Below are 6,783 nucleotides of genomic sequence, written 5' to 3' on the forward strand. Positions count from 1 at the left end.
TCATATTTCCGCCAGTAAATGGATTAGTGGCAGAACAGAAATGCCACAATATATTTGCCATTAAAATACCAGTGGCAGAAATATTTCTGCCACTGCAGATTACTGGCAGAATACCCACGGAATGTGTTTCGTCAGAGAAATTCCACCACTAAAATCTGAAAATAGTGGCGGATTTGGGGCGCCGTTAATAGTGGCGGAATAGTATCCGCCAGTGAAATTTCCGCCACTGTTCCGCCAGTAATGTATGATGCTATTTAGTGGCAGATTAAATCCACCACTATATTTTTTACAAATTTTAATTTTATTTATTTTAATATTACCAACCCTGTTAGTATTATTTTTTCAACAAATCAATGCATTTTTCGGTACACGAATACTCGTTAATTAATCATAACACCAAAGTTCAATAATATTGAGCATTAGTATAAATTCTAAAACTTGGTTAATAACAAAATAACAATTTAGTATTAGATTTATCATCTACACATACTTGTTCCTTCCTAGTATCATGAACTCTACTCTTTCCTTTTCAAATCTTTGAGCAAACTTATATGCACTATTAGTCCCCGTTGTATGCACAAAGCCCACCGGGAACCTAGAATCTGCACGCCAAACATGAAAGATAATCTGGTAATTAATAGATCGCTAAGCTCTTACATTACAAGAGCAACGAAAAATCATATTGCAACTTTTTAACATATCAAAGTATCACTCTATAAGATGATGATCTAAGGCTTCACCAAATTAAACTGCCCTAAGATGCATAATGTAAACAATAAACTAAAAACAAAATTCCAAACGTTAAAAGATCTTAAGCCAAATTGCAAACAGTTCAATTATTTGTACTAATAAACAGTTCCGCATCAATTAAAGACATAACATATCAACTCCATCAATGAAAGAAAACTAAATAGTACTCCCTCCGTCCCGGGCTACTCGCCCCTTTCCTTTTCGGCACGGAGATTAAGGAATGAGTGTATAGGAAAGTCAAAAATGACGGCTGAAAATTTTTACTAAAAATGGGAAGAGTGCAAGTAACTTGGGACGCCCAAAAAGGAAATAAGTGCTAGTAGCTTGGGACGGAGGGAGTACTAATAAACAGATCCCCATAGCTTTGAATGCCAATTAAAACTAATTGCACACAGCTATAAACTAATATATATATATATATATATATATAGGAGGTTGATCAAAACAAGTATGAGTTTATATAAAGAAATACAGGCCAAATTTCAGCCATAGGATATGGCGAGATCATCTTGATTTTAAAACATCTGATGGCTCAAATATGTCATTAAATATTTTTATTTTATTCAATAAAAATCCATTAAGGTTAATTAAGTAATTAGCTCTATCACGTTGGTTATGGCATCTCCTATAATCTTGCCATTTCTCTTTCCAATATCAGAGTTTAGGCGTGAATTATGAGATAAATTTCTTAAACTGCATCTTCTACCTATATTCATCTTCTTCAGCCACTGTAACATCAAACTTCAATTATAATTGTTTCAGATTATTGTTTTACATTCTTAAATATATATCATCTTCGTTGGAAGATCATAACTCCAATCGAGTTACAGATTTTTCTGTTCAATTTTATATTCTATATCATCATCGTTGGCAAATCTAAAAATCCAAAATGGAATCCGACATACATTCTACTTCGCACGTAGATAATCACTCATATTCCGATGACGTTGTTGGCAATACAAGTTATGGTCATATTTTTTATTTTCAGTTGTTTGTTCTGCTCTGATTCACATATTTGTATCTGTTTATGTCATCGTATTCGTTTATATGAATCTTTTGTAATTATATTATTTGATCGATTTATCCTCTATGATTCAATTTCTGTATAGTATGACACATTTTAGTTGAAGATAGTTGTATGAGTTGTATGCCGCGATTTCATCCTATTATGACATATTATCATTCTACATCCAGTAGATGGAAGCTTGTTTTTAATCTTCATCGTTAGTTTATCATGACCCATATATCCATCTATTATGACCCAAGTGATTAAATTAAGTTTTTGGTGTATAAAACACTAGTTTTATTTGATGACTCTAATGTTGCCTAAATATGACCCAATATACCCACATAACGATATGACATATAAAATCATTTATTATGACCCAAAAGTATATTTAATGTTATTAAGAATTTTTTTTGCAGGATTCAATCGTTATAGCTTTTTTGTATGTTAAAAACTTGCATAGACTCGTGTAGGGAGATGATCAAAATAAAAATGCATTTAAATCCAGAAATGCAGCCCAAATCTTGGCCCTACGATTAGATGATCTAATGGTCAATAATTAACCAAAAACACGGAAGGTCATAATTAAGCAATTTTAGGTCATATATATAATATTTGGGTTTAATGTCATGCTAAGATCATTTTAGGTCATGTTCTGTTAGCATGACCTAAAAATTAACTAACTATGACCTAACAATGCACTACGTATGATATTGTTCTACGTCTCTGTATTTAAATGTAGTTGCATAGATCAAAACCCGACTCGTGTATTGGTTTTTAAATATGATCAACGCACGGGAATATTATTCGTTCGTACTACTACTATTTTTTTTGCATCCAAACATATATATCTAATAGAACGAGTCATTTTGGTTTTTATAGTTTTATGCCATGACTCATGTGATGGTATATTATGACACAGATTTACCTAACAATTCTATGAATCACATTCAATATATATTACAAGATACAACATGGTCATTTTTGTTTTTTGTAGTTTTACGCAATTTCTCATGTGTCCGTATATTATGCCACAGATTTACATAACAATTATATGACACACATTCAATATACATTACAAGAAATAATTGTAAAGAATTTAAAGGTCATTTTAAGGGAATTTTTTATCAGCTTATAGATGAAACAATGTGTTGTACCAATGACATCCACATGCTGAATAAAACATGATTCAAAAACAAGAGAAATACTATCTTTGATGAAATGAACAAAATGATCCACTAATCTAAGTTACGACATAATCATTTGGCGAGATCCATAGTCAGCAACCAGTAATACATAACTCGTTCATCTGGAGTAAGCTTGCATGACACTGTAACTGCTCTCTCAAGAAATGGTGAACGCAATGCATTAGAACATCTCAAGTCTGCCTTAGGGCGAATGTTCATCTTCAATTTTTGCTGGTTGTCATGTAGCTACAATTAGACGGTATAGATCAGTTATATGTGATGTATAAATTTAATATATGTTCAGTTTAGGCAGTACACGCCTTACTACGTACAACTAAATAGATAATTACAACAAATCTTACTTGTTCGTTTGTATAGACGACCAATTCTTTGCCCAGTTTTGGTTCTGACTTTTTAGCGAAAGGTGTGACAAAATCCTCATCAGCATCATCACATTCCATGTACGCTTCCACTGCAGACTGTACAATGGCTTCCACATCGAGTTCATTATCCTACATATTTATTACCAGAAAGGTACATAAGACGTCATACAAAACTGTACTATTTCATTGATAATGTAATTAAGGATAGACACATACATTAGTTTCATCCTTGCTTATAAGCTTATTATCTAAAATTGGTATTGATTTCGTTCCCGAAGCTTCCAAATAAAATTCATCAGCAGCATCATCTCCACCGCCTTCCATGTAGTCGGCCATGGCTGATTTTACAATATCTTCCACATTGATACATCCTTCCTATTTATAATACATTGCACATTTAATAAGTGTAATAATATTTGGCTGACGTTGTTCTGCTTTTTTTTGGTTCATAATGGATGCATACAAGAATATATTTCAAAGCTGGAAGTACCTTTTCTAAACCCGTCAGATGTGATGCATTGCTACTACTGTTAAATGATGTACCAATTATTGGGTTGTTGACCTAGTACTCACTCTGGAACAATCATATATGTTAAGTGTTATATATCACCTCAACAAACATGGTAGTACACATAGTTTTCGAATGACATTTTAACATTAACATTTACCTTTGATGCACACAAAAGAGCTGCTCCAGAACTAACACTTATAACAGTTTTTTCAGTGTCCGAGATTTGGATCCTTCCTATAGCTGTGAAGCTACTAATCTCCGAAACAGACTAAAATAAATGGTAGTATTAATGAATGTTTACGTATGTCATAGATATACAAAAAAAATTGCATAGTATGATAATATCAAGACTTTAACCCTATTTATTGCGATCTATATCAATAAAAGTAAAAAATTATTACACAACAATTACCTTGTTTACTCCGGCCTGTCTGTACTCCATTTATGTTAGTTCTTTTTCCTTGTTTCAAACCGATTCTTCTTGCGAGATCACCCTGCAATTCAGTTTGGTTGTCAAACAAAATACTTTGGATAATGGTATCAAAAATCAAACTAAAAGAGCAATTATATGCTAAATATATAATAAAAGTTTTGAAATAGGTTCCAAATAGTAGTACGCTCGGAGAATACACTAACAAGTACAACAAACATTAAATATGTGTTTTCGGTCATACTAATCGATTTTTAAGTCATAAAAACATATGGTTAAATTAGGTCATAACAAGCTGGAACTTGGTTATATGTCCAACGCGTTCACTGACAATGACAAAAAAATTAAATGGAGAATTTTGGGTCATAATAAACGGATTATAGAGTCATAATACATACGTTTAAATTGGGTAATAATAAGCAGGCTCTAGGTCATACGCATGGAGAATATGCGTTTGGGTCATATTAAACACATATTTGCTCATGGAAATAAAAAGGTTAAACATCGTGCTAAATGAGTATGACCCTGGGTTCCACATTCTCACTGCATCATTACGCATTTCAAAAGTCTTGTCCACAACAAGTATGGCCATGGGTTCCACATTGTCACTGGATCATTACAAATTTCAAAAGTCTCGTCCACAACAGTATTCAAATATTTAGTACAGGCAACTTGGTTCACCAGCAAAAATTACATTGGTTTCGAGTTAGTCTTCAACTTTCGTTCTTTATTACATTACATTTGTAAAACTAGGAATTAAACATTTAAAGTGTAACACCAGTGGCTGAGTCATTTTTGGATTTAATTACATAATGTGCAATGTGCAATGTAAGCATAAGAAAGAGGTTAATATTGAGTCATAAGTGTCATAACAAAACTATTGTGTAATAGACAAATCATCACAATCATAGAAAGTTATTACTATTTTTTTCATGTACATACCTTTTCCAGAATTGGATACTTGTTTATCCGTCTCTTTCCCTTTAGACGCTTGAATGATTTTTGTATGAGTTCCCGTATCTGAAAGCATATTACAACTACGTGATACTTTTACAGAAACATATTACAAACATTAAACAAAAATGAAATTTATTTAAACTCCAGCCTGTCACCAAAAATCAAACTTTATTTCCCACAAACAATGGGTAGTACCTAACCAACACAGTGAGGAATATATGACAATTTACAACTTAAGCATATAAATATTCATTTATTCCATAACTTTTTTCAGCATACTTATTCATCAGTAATTAAAGAGCAGAGCTACAATAAGGGTTAGAAGGTATAAATTTAACCTTGATTTATGTCATGGATATCAGGAATGGCTTCAGTTGAGGGTTCTGTTGAATTTTCGACTTTTGGTTATGAAACAAAAAAACACAAGTAAATACCAAATTCCAAAATAGAATCAAAACTACATGCATCAAAATACCAGAAATTGGTATCGTATTTCCTGTCGGAGCTTTTGGGATAATTGGTAGCTTTTTCTTCGACGTCGTTCTTTGATAAACTACGTGAACAACAAATTAAAGATATTAATCGGCCTGATTTTGTCAACTTCAAGTCATGGGTTACAACATCTTACTTACCTTTTCCGTCATGAGACGCGGATCCAGCTCTTGTGTTGACCATGGTTGAATTAGAGTTTTCTTCCCCTTCTTCGTTGAGTTTTGGATTCTTACTAGGTTTTTGGTAGCGGAAACGGATTTTCTCGCAGAGGCGTTTTTTGGTGCAGGCGAAGATGAAATAGTGGAGGGGATGATTAATTTGTAGAGCTTTGTATGGTTTGGGCTTTTCGGATGGCAAGAATATTTGTGTGTTTTTCAGAGCAGATTCTAGGGTTTGGGCGTTTTTGAGTTGAGATTTTGGGGAGAGAGAGACGAATTGAATGGCGCGATCAGATTAATAATGTGTGGAGTAATGATCCCAATTAATCCGCTATTAAAAACCGGAAAGCAGTTGTTTATATTTTATATACCTACAGTACCCTTACATGACACAGAACACTACTATTATGACCCAAAGAAATCGTTCCCAATTGCAGATCGTGGCCATTCATTTCCAGATCTCACGATCCGTATTTGGTCTGAATTTCTTTACATAAGGGCTTCTTTTGGAAGATTAAAACCCTATATATATATATATATATATATATATATCATGAAACTATAAACTAAATCATAAAACTTGATGAAAATAACACCAACTTCATACCAGATGTTGTTTCTTCAAGAAGATGCCCCAAACACAACTCTTTCCACTTAGCACCAACTACCTGTTCATTGAATTTAGAAGGATCAAAATTCCATCAACAATATAAACAAAACACAACACAAGTTTAACTATGCAAAGCAATAATACTCCCTCCGTCCCGGGCTACTCGCTCATTTCCTTTTCGGCACGGAGATTAAGGAATGAGTGTATAGGAAAGTCAAAATTACGGCTGTAGGTGAAATTTTTTACTAAAAATGGAAAGAGTGCAAGTAACTTGGGACGCCCAAAAAGGAAATAAGTGC

At 33.1% G+C, this 6,783-nt stretch overlaps 1 long non-coding RNA gene across 1 annotated transcript; it reads right to left on the reverse strand.

The window, feature by feature from the left end:
• Positions 1–2,865: 2,865 nt before the first annotated feature.
• LOC121763049 lies at positions 2,866–6,295 on the reverse strand. The gene is made up of 10 exons (XR_006042337.1): positions 5,857–6,295; positions 5,700–5,777; positions 5,563–5,622; positions 5,210–5,287; positions 4,250–4,331; positions 3,995–4,105; positions 3,817–3,900; positions 3,543–3,701; positions 3,306–3,455; positions 2,866–3,189 (listed from the first exon to the last, which is right to left on the reverse strand). It is a non-coding gene; the product is annotated as an uncharacterized LOC121763049 (long non-coding RNA).
• Positions 6,296–6,783: the final 488 nt, after the last annotated feature.

The sequence above is a fragment of the Salvia splendens genome, chromosome 13, assembly GCF_004379255.2.
Source record: "Salvia splendens isolate huo1 chromosome 13, SspV2, whole genome shotgun sequence".
In the NCBI taxonomy this organism is placed as follows: Eukaryota; Viridiplantae; Streptophyta; class Magnoliopsida; order Lamiales; family Lamiaceae; genus Salvia; species Salvia splendens.